Raw genomic sequence first — 21,535 nt, forward strand, 5'->3', positions numbered from 1 at the left:
CAAGTACAGCCGTTCCTCCGCTTCTTCCTGCCTCTTTCTCCCTTCCAATTGCATTCTTCAGATTAACCATTGGCAATAGGTGGTGTATTACTTGAGGTATGTGCATCTGTTGTTTGATAATTGGTTTGTTTTTTTGTTTTAGGCCAGTGGATATATGAAAATGTTTATCAGTTGGTATAGTTAAATACAAGTATTTTAAATGGTATCATACGTGTTTCTAGTAATAGAGTTACCATTAGTTATTTAACTAGCATTAAACTGTTTTCTTTTCCTTTACTTTTTAAAACTTTAACAAGTAATGTTGAAGTTCACTCATTCATTGAACATACATTTATTAAACACCTACTACGCCATGAATTATTTTAGCACTAGGGATACAGCAAGCATCCAAAACAACAGAAGTGGTCATATACTACTGGGGTGAGTCAAGCCACACTGAGTAGTACAGTTATATGGAATTTCAGGTGAGAATAGGTGCCATGAAGGAAAGAAAAGCAGGGCAAAGGAACAGGGAGATTGCAGTTTTAAATAAAGTGCTTACACTCAGGAGCCTGGAGATATTATGTTTAAAGCAGAGGGAGTAGCAGTGATTTCTGTGTGTCCTCAGACCAGCATTTCTGTAGGATAGATTCCTAGAGGTGTTATAGCTGTATCTGGGGACAGGTATATTTTACACTTAACTAATGTAATTAATTTACATCTCCATCAACTGTGTCTTACAGTGAGTTTTGCTCAAATGCTTGCCAAAACTCTCAAAAACAACAACTGGGGTGAGAAAATATTTGGTATGCCTCTTAATATGAGAGATCTGCTTGCAAATATGTCTCTTTCAGAGAAAAATAGATGGTCATGGAACTGTTTTCCAAGGAGGCTCCATTTAGTTAATTGGGTACTTTGGGTTCCCCCCTGCCCAGAAGTCTGCTAACTTAGTGTCAGAATTGACTGGGGAAAAGAGGGAAGAAATTCAAGAGATACTTATAAATATTATATTTATGGAGGTTTCCAATATATATAAAAGGTGGCTGCAAATAACAATGATTAGTAATAGCAGCATTAGTGCAAATGAGCATTTCCACCTGCAATGAATGGAAGTTCCTACTGCCTCATGTCCTCACCAGCATTTTGTGTCACTAGTGGCTAGGGTTTTCACCATTCTAGTAGGTATGAGGTGGCATTTCATTGTTTCCTGATTCTGCTTGACTCTCCATCCTGTAGCTGAAAATGTGTTTTTAAATGACCTAGAATTAATTATGCATTCCACTTTTTCTATAGCCATATTCTGAAGGGGAGAAGGAGAGTAAAGAAAATTTGGACATGGGAACTAAGGAATTTTAGACTTCTTAGGTAAGAATTGTGTGTGCATGTGTGTGTGTGCACATGCTAAATAAATGTTCACCGCTCTCCATCAATTGTGACATTGCTCTAACTGTTGGAAAACAATTAAGATAAGTGTAGAGAGGTTGGCAGAGTAATTAATGGTCCTGGGGGAAGTTTATGTCATTAGGTCTAGCATAAACTAAAGTATCTTCTATTTTATTGTTTAAGGGAAAAGAATTAGAAGGAGGATGAATGTTGATTAAAAAAATATTTTCAAGAACAGAGGATCTTTAGAGGGACAAAATATATCTGTTTATTCCCTATGGTATCTTGAAAACTGGGTTCAGATCTGGTGGGGTTTGAGACCCCTTTAAACAAGCATACATAAAGCAAAACCAGCTAATATTCAACAGACTTTAATTTTAGGAAGGATTGTGTGGTAGAAAGAATGGTGGCTTCCCATGGATATCCATGCCTCAATTTCTAGACTCTATATTACATTACAGGGCAAAAGGGGCTTTGCAGATATGATAAACAGATGGTGTTTAGGTGTGAAGATTATCCTGGATTATCCTACTTGATACCATGTAATCACAGGGATCCTTATAAGAAGGAGGCAAGAGGGACAAAGCTAGAAAAAATTAGAACCATAGCAGAGGTCAGAGAAGAGAAAAGATGACTCACTGCTGCCATTAAAGATGGCAGAAGAGGTTCTGAGCCAAGGAATGTAGCTCACCTCTAGAAGCAGGAAAAAGAAATGGATCTTCCCTGTATTAGTTAGGTTTCCTGTGCTAGAAAAACCTACCTGACACTCAAATTAAAGAAGGAGAGCTTTATTTGGCTTATGGTTTCAGAGAGTACAAGCTATAGCTGGCTGATTTCAAGGCTGGAAGATCATAGTGAAAGGGTGTGATGGAGTACACCTGCTTAGTCCATGGCAGCTAGGAAGCAGAGCAGAGAAACAGTGCTAGACAGTAAGTGGCTGGGAACCATGTACAGTACCTATGACAGACCCAGAAATGTGTTTTACTAATCACCTAGGTGGCTCCCAAGTCAGTCAAGTCAACACAATTAAGCTTAAATACCACATTGCACCCATTGTCAACCTGATACCCAAACACGTCTCCTTAAAACTATACTTACTCTCCAAATAAACATAAGTTAATAATTCCACCTAAAATGATACAACTATCTTCTGTACAGTCAAAGCCATGATAATCCCTCCCTAATGTCTCAGCAGTTCCAATGTTTTTCAAAAGTCTAAGTCAAAGTCTCTTCTGAGAGTCAAGGCAAACTCAGCTGTAAACATAAAAAAGTTATATAATCTGAGTAAGGGGATAGAAAAGAATAGGACCAGAGCAAGACTCAAACCCAGCAGTGCAACTATTAAGTCCTGTAGCTTCACATCTGGCACCCAGGGCACATGCTGGTGAGATGTGAGCCCCGAAGGGTTCGGGTGGCCCATCCACATGCTTGCAGCCCACACGACCTCTTTTTTTTTGGCGGGGGGGCCTGGCTTTGCTCATGGCCTGCAGCTTTCCTTGGAAGATGTCCTTTGTTCCCAGCACGCCTGGCTTCCTGGAGTCTTCACTGCACTTTCAGCTTCATTCTCATAGTTTCACACACTGCCCTCTCAGTGGCTCCTAGCCAGGGCTCCCAGGCCTTCCTCTGAAATCTGCATTGACGCCTCTCTGACCCTATAGCTCTTGCATTCTATATGCTAGGAAAACCACCATCACACGGACAATGCTAGGGTCTGCTGTCAGTGAAAGTAATCAGGTCCTCTTGAACCATAGCTGTAGCAGCCTCTGAGTGCCAGGATTGCTGAGCACAGTGAAATGAATCCTGGGAAACAATTCTCTAGGCAGCCCTTCGCAAGCAGGGCTCCCAGGGCTCTTCTCAAATGAAAGGTTTATACTTTTACACTCCTGAGCCTGTGATGGGCGGGGATCTGCTAACCCCGCAAAGGCATCTTTCTTATTGTCCTTGTACAAAGTACTTGGTTTCTTCCTAATGATACTAATCTCTGCAGGAATTGTACCTATGTTGGCTCCAAATTTACTTGTGGTTTCTTTTAGTCAAACAAGTTTTTCAAAATTTTCTGCTTAGATTTTTGCCTCTGATTCTCATGCCACATGCCTGAATGCTGGGCTATCTAAATATTTCTTCTTGATTTCCTGGCACATTAACTATGTTAATTATCAGTACAGGATGATAGAGGAACAGTGCAGAGAGAAAGGATTTCTCTTCCTGATTCAGTTGTACTTTTCCCTCCTTCCTGTTGGGCTTTCTGGAGTCACCTAACAGAGGCAAGTTTCAGTGGTATCAGCTACAGGCGGTGTCCTAGACAGCAAGTCTCCAAGTATGCTTAGCAGCATCCTTATGGATAGCATTCCTGTAGCTCTGTGGTTCTGATACCTGCCCAGTGAATTCAACAGCAGCCTCACTGGCAGCTTCTGAAGGAAGTTTAACTGGCATTCAAGGGATGGTTTCCTACTACAGACCAGTTGTGACTTCTCTGCTGTCCAGTAAGCTGAAACCACTGACTTTCTAATGAGGTCTGAATGGTAGTCATGGAGGGATATTCCCTTAAAGAAGGAAATTGTTCTTCCCTGAGATTCTTTTACCTAGATCTAAGACAATCTTTGATTTCTCTTTTGTCTTCTCTTAGTAGTCAATCCCCTGTAAATAGTAATTCTTTATATTAATCTTTTCCTTTTCAAATTATTTTGTGATTCCTGTCTCCTCATTAATCTTTAACTGACAAGTAGGACTTTGGATCCAAAGAAAGAACCGATATTTCATGCAGGGCTAAGTTCACCCATTGACATCACTTCTCGTCAGAATTTTTAGAACAAGTTTATGTTTCTTTTTAAATATGATTTTTATTCTAGCATGGATGATGACTCTATTTACAAGAATTTTTTGAGTTCATATTTTATACTTAAAAACTATGGAGAATATTGCCAAGCATTGCATAATGTGTGTACACATGCACTAGCTACTCCCACTGGGGGTTGATACAATGGGTTCTAATCATAACACCGACCATAACAAACACCGAGACTATCAGAGAATGTCAGATAGAAAACTCTCTTAGCTTCTCTTTTAGAGGGCTTAATTAGAAAAATTCTAGAGAATTTAAGTTTAAAGGATATTGTCAGCTCAAAGGATTTATGATGTTTGATCTGAGTGATGTGATGGTCAAACAGCAAAATGACAGAGAGACAAATAGACCATTTTGAAAGCTATCCACAGATTCTGGGGACATGTGTGACAGTGAGAGGTAAGGAGTAACCACTGAGATCAAGAAGAGATGTTCTGGGCTGGAAGTTGCTCTGCCTGCATCAAATGCAGGGAAATCTAGGGAATGCATCTCACCTCACAGTGATAGAAGAAGCCATCCCTAGGCAGATATATAGCAGACATATTTTTCAGTGTTGGAAGAGATGCATAGAAACACATGAGAACGGATGTAAAACTACATAAGTATTGTCAAACATTTCTTTTTACTGTAAAGTCTGAGCTTTAAGTATTTGCAGATTCAAAGACTGGGAATTTTTAAAAGCAGCTGTGTTATACAATAACCAGACCAATGTGGATTAGATTAGTTTAGTATTAAAAAAAGATCAGTAGATGATGAAGATCCAGAACAGCTATCAATAAAAAGATTCTGTGTAGATAATTATCTGGGTAGTAAATGGTCTTAGGCCTAGTGACTCACTTCTGAAAAAGGAAATGCAGTGAAGTGATGGGATAACCCTTCTGAGAGTAGGTGAAAAAAAGATACTGACTTTTGCCTGTGTACTTATTTATATTCATCCCCTCTCTCTGTCTCTCTGCTTCTTTCTCTGTCTCTCTGTCACTCTCTGTGACTCTCTCTTTTTCCTCCTCCCTCCATATCAGCTTTCATGTTATAAGAAGTCCTTTGTAGAGTCACAGGGGGCAATTAGAAACCGAGGGTGGCCTCTGACCACCTTCAGCGAGAATCTGTGACTCTCAGTCCAGCAGCTTGTGGAAAACTAACTCTTGGTTAGAATCTTTCTCATTCAAACCTTAAGAATAAGCCACGGGCCTAGTCCACACCTTGATGGCAGCCTTGTGAGACACACTAGGGCAGAGACACTTAGCTAAGCTGTGCCCACTGATACTATCATACCCAGTTGTTGTTTAAACCACTCAGTTGTGTCACACAGCAATAGATAATCAATACAAACCTAGAAGAATATTATACTGTAAATCTAGTTTCCTGTGGGTGTCATCACAAATGAACCCCAAGTTGGTGGCTTAAAACAACAGAAATTTATTCTCTTACAGTACTAGTGGGCAGAAGTCCAAAACCAGTGTCATGGGGCTGGAATCAAGGCGTAGGCAGAACTACATCTCCTTCAGATATTCTAGGGGTAAATCTTTTTCTTGGTGCTTCCAGCTGGTGGCTGCTAATTTACCTTGGCTTATGATGATGACACTCCAGTCTTTGAGGACAGCACTTTCAAACCTCTGTCTGCACCCATCTTAGCATGGCCTCTTCCTCTGTATGTGATTCTCCCTCTGCTTCCCTGTCATAAAGACACTTACAATTGCACTTGGGACCCATTCTGACAATCCAGAGATTCCCCATCTCCAGATCTTTACCTTAGTCACATCTGCAAAGATGCTTGGCCATATAAGGCCACCTTAATAGCTTCCAGAGGTGAGAAGATGAGCAAATGTTGGGGAGGATGTTTTTGGCCTACCACAAATAGCTACTGTTTTAAAACTCTTATTATGCTTCAGATACCATGTCAAACAGTTTATGCATATTTTTATGTTCATGCATTTTATTTACATGTATTATTATTCCCTATTTATATATAAGGAAACCAAATTCCATAGAGCTTAAGTGACTTGACTTCCATCACAGACTCAGTGGTAAAGCCAGGGTGAACCCAGCAGTTTGACATTAGAGCTTGTGCACCTACCTACTATGCTATATACCAAGCCCCTGCATCATGTGTTTAGACTAATTAGAAAAATGTGTATCTATTCCCCTATGTGCAATATATTTAGGGAGTTCTTAATAACACTGTGTTTTTGAGTATCTTTATATTTCTCAAGTGTTGTAGTTTGGATTTGAAATGTCCCCCAGAAGTCTCATGTATTCAGAGGAGAGGCCTTTGGAAAGTGATTAAATCTTGGAGGCACTGTACTTTTCAGTGGATTAATCTGATGAGTTCATAGCTAAGTATGGTGTTAGGAGGTGGACTTGGTCAGAAGAGCAGATCACTAGAGGAGTAACCTGGAAGGGTGTATTCTTATCTCTAGCTCCTCCCTTCTTTCTCTCTCTGCTTCCTTGCAGCCATGAGTTAAGGAGCTTTCTTCTGTCATGCCCTTCCACCATGTGGTTTCTTACTCAGAGCCAGCCAATCATAGACTGAACCTGCTAAAACTATGAGCTAAAATAAACTTCTCATCCTTTAAGTTGTTGGTGTTGGGTATTTTGTCCCAGTGACCTGAAAGTGACTAATACAGAAAATTGGTATCAGGAGTCGGGTTGTCACTGTGACTGTACCTGATCATGTGATTTAGAAACCTTTGAACTTGGTTTGCAGGAGGAGTTTGAGAAGGTTTGGAGAGCCATCTAAAAAAAGGCCCTAGAATGCCATGAGCTGAGCTTAATGGTCAGCTCTGTTTAGAGCTCAGAAGTCCAAGATGCTGATAGGAATGTGGACAGTAAAGCCAGGCTCAGGAGGTTTCAGATAGAGCATGACTTTATTTCAAATTGGCATAGAGGCTATGTGTGCTTAGTTTTGGCAAAAAATGTCCTAGGACTTTGTATGAAGCTGAATTTAAAACTGGTGACTTTATCTGGTTGAGGAAACTTCAGGTTAGCCTAACACTCAGGTTGTAGCCTGGTATGGAGGTTGTAGCCAATCCAGAAGGCTGAGGCAGAGAGATCCAGAGGGGTGTGGGGCTGGGAATGTAGCTCAGTGTGAAGACCTTGGGTTCAATATCCAGTACTGCAATAGATAGATAGATAAATAAATAAACAGTTGATTCAAAAGGTGTAAAAATTTTACATTTTGGCCAGAAAGAAACTCCTGGAAAGCTGGGGCAAAGGAGAGTGTGGTTGCTATAAAGACCAACATTAAAAAGAAACAGCTTGGGATGGTGGCACACATCTGTAATCCCAGCACTCAAGAGGCTGAAGCAGGAAGATTGCCATGAGTTTGAGGCCAGCCTGGGTGAGTCTAAGACCCAAGGCCAGCCTGAACTACACAGTGAGACTCTGTCTCAAAAAAAAGGCTAGGTACTTTGCATCCGGACAATGGAAAATACCCCTTAAGGGCATCTCAGAAAATGGCCAGACCCACCCACTGCAGACTCATGAATGTAAAAGGGTCAACTATAAGAGAATTTGCTTTAAGAAGAGAGCCAATCAGGGTTCCCTACTCATTCAAGGCCAACTATTAATGTGTTTTCCGGAGTTCAGCCATCCAGGCCCTCAAAAGCCATTGCAGCCATGGTCCAAGGAACCTGGCTAATGCTCAAGCTGGAAGCAGACCATAGTCATTCTCTTGGTGCTAATTTTTTAGGCATACAGAACTCAAGAGCTATGGGATCATGGAGGCTTCTGCCTGGATTTCAAAAAAAATGTCTAGGAGACCAGGCAAACATGGGAGACAAGGTTACAGTTTCCTGCTAGGAGTCCCTCAGAGGGAAATATGCAAAGCTCTGAGGTTAAAGCCAAAGGTGAAGTGGAGACCCCAGAAAATCGGAAATGGTAGATATGAAAAACCCCAGCTGATAAAAGACGCAATCAGTGAGAAGAGGCAGCCTAAGAGACACTGTGTGAACTACAGCCGACCAGGTCGTCGGGTGAGGCTGCCTAAGCCTTTTGGAGATCATCTTTCCCAGGTGCTGGACATGGAGCTACAGGGCTTACTGTTTGCCCTGCTGGGTTTCAGTCTTGCCTTGGTTTTGGCCTGATTCCTTTCTATTCCCCTATTCCTTCCTTAAGGATGGAAAGATTTACTATATGTAGATAGATACAGATATAGAAATATAGATTGAGATTGAGATTACATCACTTGTGTTTTTAAAATTTTTATAGGGGCTCACAGCTAAGTTTGCCTTGAGTCTCAGAGGTGAGGTTTATTTTGGGTACCGGGGATCAAACTCAGGTCCTTCCGCTTTCGAGGCAGACGGCAGAACCACTGAGCTAAATGCCCCACCCCTCAGAGGAGAGTTTGATCTCGAACTTTTCAATAATGCTAAGACAGGCTGTTGAGACTTTGGTGACTCTTGGAGAGGGACTGAGTACCTTTCTCTTGAGATAGGGATAAGCCTTTTTAGGGTCAGGGGCAGAATATTATGGTTTGGAACCATAATGCCCTCCCTCCCCATAAGGTCTCATATATTCAGCAGTGGGGCTTTTTGAAGGTGACTGAATCATGGGGGAGCTATACCCTTCAGTGGATTAATCCACTGAGGAGTTCATGGGTAAATGTGCTGTTAGGAAATAGGGCCTGGTCAGAAAAGGTGGTCAGTGGGGGGATCTATGAAAGGATGTATTCTTGTCCTTGGCTCTTTCCTCTTGTCTCTGCTTGGTCTCTGTCTCTCGTTCCTAGCTGCCACGTTCCTAGCTTTCCTTCATCATGACCTTCTGCCATATTATTTCTACCTTGGAGCCAGCCAGCCATGACTAACCTGTTAAAACAATAACCAAAGTAGAGCCCTCTTCTTTTAAGTTGTAGGTGTCAGGTATTTTATTCCAGTGATGGAAAAGTCACTAATACACAAAGTTAAATAATTCTCCCAGTTATTGTTAAGCAGAAGCATTTTGAAATGGGATGGCCTTCTCTAGCATTTAGAATGAAAAACTCTGTTTCCTAGAGAATATGGACCAAGTACAGAGTATTTCTCATTTAATGGATCCTGGACAAGGACTCTTCCTTTTGTTGTGTGCCACACTTTTGTAACCCCCTTCACTGGTGTTGAGGGGCTAATGAGCTGGTGCATCCAAGATGTGTTCTGTTATCCAAGGCTCCAGGAGAACTGATTGCTTTGAGGTCTTTAAGGTACTTCCTAGAGTTAATTTTGGATGAATTTAGTTTAGTTTTCCTAGGAAATATGGATCTTGAGGTGAAATCTAAATGGGAATAAAGAAGTGCTTCTTTCATTGATCAAAGTTCGAAATGAGAATACATGTAATGGATTCCAGATTAGGTTCTGCTTAGCATTTGCTATACTATTTCTATAACAATTTGCTGATTTCCTATGTATGACCTGGTAGTCAAAAAATTCAGATCTCACAGAAACTTCAGTCTTATGTACATTTAAGTTTTCTGCTTATGAATCTCTTTTCTATATGTTTCTTAATGGATGTGGATTTCAAATTTCAGGAGGTATTGGTGTCAAAGGGCTCAGCACTATCTCTTGGGCTTATGTTTGTATTACTACAGTGTTAATGGTGGTGGCCGTGCCTTCCCCAATGTGACATGCCTGAGCAGGTATGCAGATGGTCAGGGGCTCTGGAGATGGGACTTGGATGGCAGATGGTGGTAAGTTGTCATGCATGGTTCCACCTACAATTTGAACATTCTGTCCCTCCTCTGACATGCATCACTTCTCATAGCAAGCTTGTTTGGAGCTGAATTATTCTTAGCTGTGCTTTTCATGTTGGAGTTGACCTTAAGCCTGACACTGCATGAGATGTATCAGCCTAGTTCCTCCCCCTAAAACACTAGGGGCTTACTGGTATTTAGTGAATGCTTTGTTATATTGATTTCAGAAAATGAAGAGCTTTTCTAATTTTACCAAGATTATCCAGTCACTGGTATTATTCTATTTACCTTTCAGCAGCATCTCCCTGAGGACAGATGCCTCATGAGAAAGGAGTTTTAGTTGGGAGTAAGTTGGGATGGTTCATGAAAGAAAGTGTTCAGAGACCAAATGAATTTAGAAAATGTTGGTTTCCCTCTTCCCTGCATCCCATCATCCCATGTAGCTAACATGTTGACACACAATTTCCCATTGCCCTATCTGTTTCTGGCACCCTAACTTCTTTGCCTGAAGGTTTTGTCAGCACTATAGGAGCCTCTGGGCTTCCTTCAAGCACTACCTGGAATTACGGTGCATTCTCTCAGGACAGCCTTGGCCCCTGGGAGACTTGACTAGATGGTAATGCCCAAGTCTTCCCAGCTTTGTGGAACAATTCTGGAGCCACATCATAGTTCTCTGAGGGTTTCCAGCAGACCTGTGCTCCTATTGCTCCCAGCAGTAACCTGTTCATGAACACAACTTACAACTTTTCTCATTTTCCTATCTCAAATTTTCCTGTCTCCTCTGTGTTTCCTGCTTTCACCCCTGACAGTAATCACCCGAACCCACATTTTTGAGAGTCTGGATTTGCAACCTACTTTTTATAGGCTTAATTCACATTAGAGTTGAGAAATAGAAAATTTTATTTAACCTTGCTTCTTCAACTTGTCACTCCATGTTTATTTTTTGAGACAGGGTCTGGTTGTATCACTCAGGCTGGCTTCAAACCCATGATCCTCCTGTCTCAGCCTTCCTAGGGCTGGGATTACAGATGTGTACCACCATACCTGGGGATTACAAAAAAAAAATTAACATTCTGTGTGCCTAATGTTCTTCACAATGTAGTTCCTGAATTACTTTGGTTCTTGAAGATATTGAAGACAGTCTTCCTCCTCCCCCTCTCTCCCCTCCCCCTCCCCTCCCCTCCCCCTCTCTTCCCTTCCCTTCTCCCTCCCCTCCCCTTCCCTTCCCTCCACAGAATGTCACTCCATGTACACTCTATGTACTCCAGGCTGGCCTGGAACTCTTGATCTTCCAGCTTCACTGTCCCGAGAAGTATTTCTTAAGAGTTTCCCATGAAAGAGTTTACAAATTCCCTTTTACAGCTCTTTTTTTTGTGTTTGAGTATCCTTGGTGAAAACTTCCAGGTCGCAGGTCCTCAAGAGACTTCAGATTCTAGTTATCTGATGTTATCACTGAAGAAACCAAGACCCGGAGTGGTGAGCTGTCATCAGGTTTGGTCTGAGATTACAGAGAAAGTGTGATGACAAATTCTGAAGTGTAAGGGTCAGTCAACTATGGGTCATGGGCAAAGCTCAGCCTACTGCCTGTTTCTGTGCGCCCACAAGCTAAGAATAACTATTACATTTTCAAAAGGTTGAAAAAGCTAAAACAAAAAAAGATTTCATAACACATGAGAATTAATATGAAATTGCAATTTTAGTCTATATAAATGGAGTTTTATTGGAACGCAGCCATGCCCATTTGTTTATGTATTGTCCAGGGCTGTTTAGTGCTACAGTGGAAGCAGTGAGTAGCTGTGACGGAGAACTGAGTCGCAAAGCTAAAATATTTACTATTTGATCCTTTACAAAACAAGCTTGCTAATCCCTGCCTGAGATTCCCAAGATGTGATGAAGGAAATTGCATCACTTCTTAAGTCAGCACAAGTCCAAGAGATCCAGGATTTGGGGCTGTGCACAGGCTTTCTGTTCTTCAAAGTGACGGCAGCAGGCTTCATTGGATTTTGGACAAATGACATCAAATCTTTAAGTGTCAGATTCTTTGTTTATAAAATGGAGGCACCAGGCCAAATACTCCTTAAAGGTTCCTTAATTCTTTGTGTTTTTTTACATTCTGTATTTGTATCCAATAAGCACAGGGCTAAGTTGATGGACAAAGTCCTTGCTGTGAGAGCCAGGTTTTACGAGTGTGTGAAATCATGTCAAAAGCCCAGGTCAGGTACCAGGCAGCAACAGAGCAGGCCCTGTATCCCAGAGTTGCAAACATTCAGAGGAGGAGCCACCCCAGAGCTGTTTATCCTCTCTGCCTGTCTTTCATGTAGAAAGTGCACCAGAGGTTCTGGGCCATGTCCACCCCCTTCCTGCTCCCGCCTCCCTCTGGTGCTTCCCCACAGGGTCCTATGATGTGTGAAGCCTCTCCTTTCTAACTACAGACTGTCCTTTCAAGGGCCCTGACCTCTTCACATCAGTACCTGTCCACCTTTTAAATGAAGATGGGGCACCAATCACCTGGGTGCATTCTGGGTAATCACCTCGGTGTTTAAGGCACACGAACATTTTAGAACATGGTTTGCTCCCTCTGTGAGCCCCTGCCTCGCCTCCTGACAAACTCAGCCTTCTCTACTCACCCAGGAGCTGCACCTGCTGCTCAGGGAGCTTTTGCCAGTTTGACTTCCATGGGACTTGTTTGTAAGGCCTGCATTTTCCTCCTCATAAATCACAGTTGGGCTCAGGAAAACCTTCTCAGCGCAGTTTTCCACTTGTCTTTCCTCACACACTGCTTGGAACTCTGTGGTTCCTACTAAGCCCCAGGTGTGCTATGCTATGTTGGGTTTTCTCTAGGTATTTTCTCTAGTTCTGTGAGAACTGACCTTGCTCCTTTCTGAAGGTTGTCTGTCTTTTCACTCCTGTCACACTATTGGCTCTTCCATCTTCCTTCCAGGGATGCTCTCTCTAGGTGTCCCCATGGGAACCAAAGTCAGTCAGGACCCTCAGGGACAGGACAGTGGCACAAAGGGGTAAAGTGGACCTAGTGTGGCACAGTAGGGGTGATGAAGACTGTTGGGAAGAAATGACTGTATTCCATTATGTATTCTCAGTTTTAAGCAACTTCTGTCACAAGATAATTCTGTCCAATGGTGACAAAACTTTTCATTTTTTTATTAAAGAGTAACTTTAAATCTAGACTTTCAGATGACATCTCCAGAATTAAAAATATTTGCAACAAATTCACAGTTAAAAAACAAAGCAAAACTTTGTATCAGCCAAACACAAACCCATCTGTGAGTGTGGCCATTGAAGCCATTACTTTGCTATGACTGAACTGTGACAAATAGAACAAATTTTCCAGTCTCATTCTTGCTTATTATACCCTCAAGTCATTCATTGGTTCCAGAACTTATGACTGTCAAAGTCTTTGTCTTCTGCTGACATTTAATTGTCCCATAGGCCATCATTTTAGGATTCAGCTCTTTGATATTCGCAGGGTCAATAAGCCAATGTAATTGCTCATTCATTCTAACAGGAACTAGTTCCAGGCCCTGCCTTCCATCTTAGTTAAGATATATATTTTAAGATAGCAGTTGCAGGAATAATATTCTTAGCATAAGAATATTAGGAATATTATCGGTGCAGTATTCTAAAGTTGAGGGTTTAAAATACATAAAAGGGCCAAGATCCCCTGGTGGGCCCGGAAGGGTCACTTTGGTGCATAGTAAGCAGTGCTTCGTGCTAACTCTGAAGTACAGGTGCTATCAAGAGCCTGGGGACCTTTGAGGCCTGGATCCGGGTGGTGGTAATCATTGTCATCAGCATCAGGTCAGGGCAGACTTACGGAGTGCCGTTAAAGAGCTCTGGTTGGCTCTCCCTTTCCAAAGTTGACAAAGGTTTTCGTGTTGACAGGTACTGCGTTTTAAAAACTTGTTTTACGGATCAGATCTGGTAATTGATCCCTTTTGCTATGTTGCCTGAGCACCACTTAGCACGCGTAATGAGATTCTCTTTTGCTTTTAAGTGATTTAAATAAAAGATTTAGGGTTCACAAAAAGAAACATGAGCTGGTGAATCTTGGTCCTATGACAGGTAGAAAACGCATTTTGGGGGTTTAAAAGTTTTCTGCCCACTGGGCTGGAAAGCATCAACCTGCCTCTCCCGTGAACTGTCTGCTGCTCCCACCTTCTCTGATTCCCCGAAGCACTTACAAGAACCCAGTCAGAGCCTCGGATGGCATTGACTGGCTCTTGCCCCAGCACCCAGCACCCTCTCGGCCATAATAAGACCCTGTGCCAGGAGTTGAGTCACTCTTTCGCCCCAGGGTTGGTGAAGATTGAATTAGTGACTTGCAAAGACCATAATTTGGTTCCTTTCATTCCCTTTGGGAAGTGGGGTGAAGATGAGGGCAAATCCATCTATTTTAGGAGCTTATTTGGCAAAGTAATGTCCCTCTAGACGACCGACGTCTTGACCATAGCGCACAGCTTTGCCGTTAATGAGGAGGAACTATTTTCATTTCTTTGGAGCTGGAGAGGAGCATTTTTTGGAGGCTAGCACCACCCTGTGGAGGAAGCGGGTATGGCAGTCTTCCGATTGCGTAACAGGCAGGAGGCTGAGGTATTTTCTCATCTATTGCTTCTCTCTTTCCTGAGTCACTGCACAGAACCCTAGTGATAAATTTAGCTCTTGTAGGAGTGTTACATGCTGCTGGGCTCCAGAGGACCTTGTGCTTCAACACAAGGGCTGACTGATTTGCAAGAAGAGCCCCTAGGCAGTGCTGTATCAGACCCGCAGATACTTCCCTAGTATCTCTTGTGGGTTTGGACTCAAGAAATGCCAGGGCCTGTGACTGAGGCTGACCTTTATTGCTCGTGGTATACTGGCTGAATCAGAGGAGAGGACAGAAAATAAAATCTGGTTGCAGAGCGCAAATGAATTTTACAAAAGCACATAGCTTATCTTCTTCGGACTGGGCTAGTGTGATGGAGTTTTTCCTGATTCTTTTAGTCAAAATGAACAACGTCGAGACGGTCTATTGGCAGTAGCTTCAGCCTTCAGGGTGTGGGGCGAGGAGAAGAACGTGGAGCCCTTCCCAGGTAGACCTGGCTCGTGCTGGAAGCAGCTCTGATAGTCGGACTTCAGCAGCTCACAGACTACTCTTCCGGTGTGTTTTTCCTTTGAATAGTTCTCCAGTGCTGAAGGGTAAAGGTTTTACTGATCTTAAAATAGGAAGCTTAACTGAAGAAATTTGGGGGTGTCAAGACAAAATGTGCAAATATTTCTTTTCTTGAGTGCTTTTGCTTTGTTTTGTTTTTTAGTTCTGGGAATTGAATCAGGGCCTCGTGCCTAGGCTAGCGCTCTTCCCCCAAGCTGTGCCCCAGCCAACCCTGACGACCTGCAAATGTGATAGCAAATGTGTGGACACCGCCCACTGTCGCCCTGCCACACCCCCCGTATCCCTCCCCGTAACTGAACTGCCTCCTCCAACGGTAGACTTTACTAAGTCTACAGTTTCCTGCTGAAATAGTTTCTTGTGATTGAAAATGGGTTGGTGATAATCCAGAGGGAGTTTTTAGACACAAGTTGTGGAGCTCTCTCCTCTGCAGAAGGCTATTTATTGAACTTAAGTGGGACAGGAAGCAAGTGGGCCAGAGGCCATGCTAAGTGCAGACTTAAGAACCGCCAAAGGATCAGGCAGTTAGAATGAGGCTGAATCAAACAAGATGCTAGGAGTCCAATAGAAACGTACACATCTATGTACTTTGGATGAAAGAAGACAGTAAAAATTATACAATTTTAATTCATTTGCATTAAAATATTTTTACAGCAGAGCAAGGAATCCAATAATTTAACCTAGGAGAAATTATTCTAATTTTTAAAGAAAAATTAATTCTACTCTCCCTACAGCCTCACAATTAAAATCTGGTGGGATCTGCCTGTCACCTTCTACAGGGGTTGCCTCCTGTGTGGTGGAAAAGTGAGAGGGAGCCAGTTCTGGTTAGAGAGAATGAAGAGGAAAGAAGAGAAAGATGTAGAAGATTCTTCCATAAACTAGATATTTGCAGGGGCTACTGCACACTTTGCCAGTGGCTAAGACTGCCTTGTTAACAGCTAACTCCTCCCCATGCTTTGTGGTGTTAGGTTGTTTTCCTGGGATTTTTGCAAATATTTTCTAGTTACTTCTCCATTTTATAAGTTAGGATTTTTCTTTATCTCTGAGCCCCCATGGACTTTAAACTTGGGAATCCAACATCTTCCTTCCCAAAATTCACTTGTGAGCTTAGCTCCGTCTCTTCCTGCTGCTATAACAAAATACTTTAGACTGGACAATTAAAAACAACAGAAGTTTGTTTCTCACAATTCTGGAGCTTGGGAAGTTCCAGATAAGTTACCTGCAGGTACGGTGCCTGGTGAGAGCTGTTGGCTATTTCCAGGATGGTGCATGTTGCCGGTCCTCACATGGCAGAAGAGCAGAAGGCAAAAAGGGATGAACACCCCCCTCCGAAGCCCTTTTCAGAAGGTCACCTGTCTTTAGCCAGGTTTCAGCCTGAGTTTTGGAGGGACACACACGTTCAAACCACGGCAAAGAGCAAAACTTGTAGAGGCAAATACCTGCAACAGTGTGCAGTCGGGAGGAACAGCTGTGTAAGGAGCTTTTTTCTTTTTTCCTTTGATGAATTCCATATACTACCTATAACCAAAACCTCACAAAGCACACAAAAAGAAACTACAGCACCATGTAGAACAGCAGACCACAAGCTTTTGGGCACCAGGGGTCAGGTTCGTGGAAGACAATTCATTCCCAGGTGGCGGGAGGTGGTCTGGGGATGATTCACAAGAATGTGCAACCCGGATGCCCAGCACGCGGAGCTCGCTGTAGGGCTTGAGCTCCGTGAGAATCCAAGGCAAGTGCTGACCTGAGGTGTGGGAGAGCTCACATGGGAATGACAGTTTGGGAAGTGGCTAGGAATACAACTCACCTCCTGATGTGCAGCCCGGTTCCCCTATACTGTTACTGTTGGGGTCCCATGACCTAGAAACAGTCTAAGATTGAATGTTGGGTGTTCTGGTCCTCAGGAAGTCCCTCGTCCATTTCCACCGACCTGGATGCAGTGCCCTGTGCCACGCGGTCTACTGTCCTGCTGCTTCCCTCCGTCTCCCAGGTGCGGCTAGAGTTTTTTCTGTTTTATTATTATGAAGAGCATTTCCGCTCTGGCCCTGACCACCTTCCTTCACACTCTGTATAATTAAAGATTTATTAATGTACTTTGCTAAAAAGAGCTCCATGTGTACTGGAGATCATGGTTCTCTTTCCTGCCCAGAGTACTTTCTTAGGAGGAGAAAGAGAAACAGGGAGGTTTCTGTCCCCAGAAGGAAGATGCTTTTTACCTCAGAACACAGAAGAGTGTACTGGTAGATTATGGTTTTAAATAGCAAGTTGCAACAGAATCTCTGTTTCTGCTAGTGGCCCAAAGTACAGAGTTGGAAAACATTAGGGGTTTTGTTTGTTTGTTTCGTTTTTCTTAGTATATGTTTGCAATCATGATAATAACATTCTTCTTGGGGAGTTGGTAATATGCATACAACATCTTAATCATTTTTATTTCATGACCACCCTGAAATGAAGGTTTAATAGAAAGACCTCTGGGAAAGGCTCAGGAGGCCAGGTTCTTCTCGTGTGTTCTGTTCCTGACTCCTTTTGTGATCTTGAGAAAGTAGCACAGTGGACCCGAATGAGGACTCTGAACTGTCTGCCCACTCTGAGCATGGCATTTGTTTGGGAATCTCCCTGGTGCCCCATTCATCTGTAAACGTAGCCAAGGCCGGCTCGCTTGTTCACAGGTGAGTGAACCTTCCCCTGCCTGGGGCTGGGCCTCTCCTCTCCGCAGTTGGCCCTCTGGTCTGCAGTGCTGCGAAAACAGCAGAGGCTTTGGGGCCACGCTTTAGAGTCAGGGACAGGCTTGGAACCGGGTCCTTCAGAGCAAGAATCGTCCTTGTGTTACGCTCAGAAACTGGCTTCCTTCTTTGGAAAGTGAGTATAACGACACCTACCTTGGAAGACTGTTTAAGGCAGCAATGCACATGAAATACTTAGAAAAGGGCCCAGCACATGACAAGTGTTCCACAGAGGGAAGTCATGGTCCTTAACATCCGGTCTGTCACAAGGGCGGGGCCTGGGTGTCACACAGCGTGGAGCTCAGATGGATGGAAACATCACCTTTGCATTTGTGGCCCAAGGAACTCAGATCACTGCAGTTAACTCCCAAACTTTGATGTGCCCGGTGGAAAACATAATTTAAGGAGAAGAGAGAGATGAGTGATTCTGGGAAGTAGTTGATTTTAAAATTTATTTTAGGCCGCATGAAGGAAAAGGAAAGTGGATTCATTAAAGAGGAAAAGAGGAATTGGAAAGAAAACCAAGTATCTGGTGCAGTTGGTGCAGCGTGATGACCAACAGGCATCTTCTCCTCTATCTCCGTGAAACCCAGGGTCTATCGGAGACGTGACTGTGGAGCCAGATCTGTTCTGAATTTCTCAAAACGTGGAGCCCGGTTTCAAGGTGGACATCGGTTTCAGGCCAGAGACTATAACGAAAGCCTCCTACCCAGGCCACCTATTCTGATGACTTAGACAGATTATCCCCATGGGTGGTGGAGGCCTTGGGGTTGGGTACACTGCGCTTCACTGCCTTGTACTCGTGACAACACCCGGCTCTAGGCCGTGAGACACGGAGCCGGGCGCGGTCACCAGGGCCGTGGGCCGCCTGTTCCGCGTGGAGCCGAGTGCAGCGGGTGCGGAGAGGTTTCTGCGATTTGCGTTCAGGGCAGAGCGCCCCCTAGTGTCCCCGAGGACATCTGCAGCCCTGGTGGAATCCAGGCCCAGGCGCGCTGCGGGGTCGTGCGCTCCAGACAGGGCCCCGCCGCCCGCTCCCCGCGCTCCCCAAGTTCGATCCCCGGTACCAAAAAAGAAAAAACAAAAAACAAAGATCTGTGTTTCTGAGCTTTATAAAATCGGAAATGCCGTCTTAAGAAAGCTCAGTTGAAATAAAGACATAAAAGAGCAGTTCCTTGCCAATTCACACTGGCAGTAGAGCTCTGTTCTTTCCTTCCTGCTTTTCTTTTTCTTACCTTTCTTACCTCCCCTACCTCCCTTTCCTTAGCCTTTCTCTCCCCCCCCCCTCTTTCCTCTCCCCCTTCTTTCTTTTTCCATAAAAACCATCTAAATACCACAGAATCGCCTTCTGCAGTAGTAATGTTAGGTGGTGAAAAATATTTTGCTTGCTTTCTCCGTCTTCTGAGGCCAATTTTGGGGGGCTTATTTTCTTTACCTTCTGAGGAGACACCTGCTGTTTCTGTTCTCAGCTACTTTGCATCCCGGGCATGACCCCAAACGATGTAGTCAACATTTAAGTTATGTCACAAAAAGGGGCTATTGTATATGTTTTAAACTGGTATTAAGGCCTGGAGTCCTCCACAACTTTTAAACTTTTTTTCAGCTTTTTTTCTACTTGGCTGAAACAGAAAAAAGTAGTGATAATAAAATATAAAAGGAAAACAAATTTAAAGTTTTCTTAAGTGATTCTAAAACCACAATGTGTGAAAGTAATTTTTCTTTTATGCGTTCAAGTTCCGAGTTCACCACTTAGCCTGGGTTTCTCGCTCTATCCCTCGATGGTGAACAGGAGCCTGGCAGAGCCCGGATGAGGCAGGGCCACCGGGGAGAGCGGACCGCTGGATCTCACCCAACCCTTGGCTCCTGCTGATACTTGGTGCAGGAGGAGATGCCAGGCTGCCCAAGGAGACCTGTGTGCTGGGTCCCCGTTTGGGGCAGGAGGAGGATGAGGAACCTAACCATGCGCCATTGGCGCAGGAGTCTGTGTACCCCTCTGACCATCGCCGGAAAAGAGGTTCGGGTTTTCTCTCAAGCCCCGAGTTAGAAAGAATTTAACAGTTCCACACACTTGAACAGATTCAGTTGCTCATTTTTTGGATACTGCTATTTGGTTTCTTCTGTTTAAAATATTCATCTAGGATAGAAGACACTTTTAGTTTTTCAGGAAAAAAACGGCTTCCCTGATTCATCCTATTTAGCAGATGGCATGTCATTTTTTTTTCCCAGTGTAGCACAACCCGTAGATCTATTGGAGATCATCTTGGGAATTACTCTCTCCTCTGTTTTTTTTTTTTTTTTTTTTTGGATAGGACTCACCATGAACGCATGTGATGCGCCTGTTGCTCTTCGTCTGAGGACAGATCTGTCTCTCTTGTCCTATATCTACAACACCACACAGTATTAGGGATCAACAAAGGGTTTTTTCCTCTTTCCCTTTCTCTAGTAGTGAGCAATATAAACTCATCATTTTGAGTAAAGACTGTTTTGAAATACAGCTATATAGAGATGTTGGCTAAACAGACCAGTCGATAACAGCATAGAACCCAAGTTCCACCATGGAAATGAATGGCAACAACCCTTCACTGAATTTTCTCTTCCCCATGGGCAGAAGTCCTTGGAGTGTGTGCAAAGTGCCCCTGCAAAGTGTGCACCTTACAGCTTTCCTTGGAGGTTTTCCTCAGGCCTTTTGTGTTTTGTGGGTTCTTGTCAGGAGGGAAGAGTCCTGATCCCTGGGGAAGGAAGATTTCCAGAGAGCAAGATGACTCCTTCCACTGAAAGCCTCCGAAGGAGACAGGGCTAAGGCAGTACTGTGCCTGGAATTGATTTTTTTTTTTTTTGCACTATTGGGAATTGAACTCAGGGCCTTTACAATGAGCTACATCTTTACCCACCCTCCTTTTTGAAAATTTGAGGCAGTCTCATTAAGTTGCCCAGGCTGGGCTCAAACTTATGATCCTCCTGACTCAGATTCCCATACTGTGAGATTACAGACTTGTGCCTTCCACCTGACTGGAGTCAGTCTTGGTTCTAGAAACTGGGCCTTGGATCAGGGAGTTGGTTATTTGAGCAGAGGGAGAGGTGAGCCACTATTGTAGTGCTAGAATCCTAAGGCTGATGCCCTGGGCTGCTCTCACCCTGAAGAATTGGACTCATGCACGATGAACAGGGTCTTGAATTACATGTAGGTTTCTCTGAAAGAGTCCTGCCTGATTTCTCCCATTCTAGCATTATTATTAACAATACCTCTTTCAGTTACCAAGTGCATGTTTCTACAATTTGTTCATCTTGTGTCGATCACTTTTCAACAGTGACATCGTGTGGCCTTGAGAAGCAACAGCAGTGGATCACGGTGTCTCAAGATCATTCCTGGCCAGAGCTGTCGAGGCTCCTGATCTTTTAGAGGAGAACTCCAGAGGGAGTTTGGATGCAGCCTGTTTATAAGGCATGTGGGTGCTTCAGTAATTTTAATTGGAAAGATAAGACATGCGGCCATGAATTAGTGAAGTAGTTCATACCAGTCAAAGGCTTTTTATTTAGAACCCTTGTTTACTGTACCTCCAGAGAGCAGATTAATTACACAGTTCTGATGTTAAGCTCCTTGCAGTAGTTTTCAAGTATGTCAATCTATGATCTCGAGAAGTTATAATTTCATTGGTGGAAGACGTGAAGTGAACTACAGATATGAGTCTGTTTAAGTGCTAAAATTTAATGATAAAGTTGACATCTGCTTTTGCCTGTCCAGCATCCCTTTGTCTTTCTACGGGAACAGAGCCCCTTTCCTGGTGGGC

At 43.4% G+C, this 21,535-nt stretch overlaps 1 long non-coding RNA gene across 2 annotated transcripts in view; it reads left to right on the plus strand.

Moving 5' to 3' along the window:
* Window positions 1-919: 919 nt before the first annotated feature.
* Window positions 920-21,535, plus strand: part of LOC147829018 (uncharacterized) — an 81,951-nt gene continuing 61,335 nt past the window's right edge. For both annotated transcript variants that reach the window (XR_015449802.1, XR_015449801.1), the window contains exons 1-2: window positions 920-1,344; window positions 9,762-9,860. This is a non-coding gene — a long non-coding RNA (uncharacterized LOC147829018). The remainder of the gene's footprint in view (window positions 1,345-9,761; window positions 9,861-21,535) is intronic.

Source organism: Heterocephalus glaber, unplaced genomic scaffold, assembly GCF_053883595.1.
Source record: "Heterocephalus glaber isolate CG9 unplaced genomic scaffold, H.glaber_assembly_v1.0 deba00000809, whole genome shotgun sequence".
Classification (NCBI taxonomy): Eukaryota; Metazoa; Chordata; class Mammalia; order Rodentia; family Bathyergidae; genus Heterocephalus; species Heterocephalus glaber.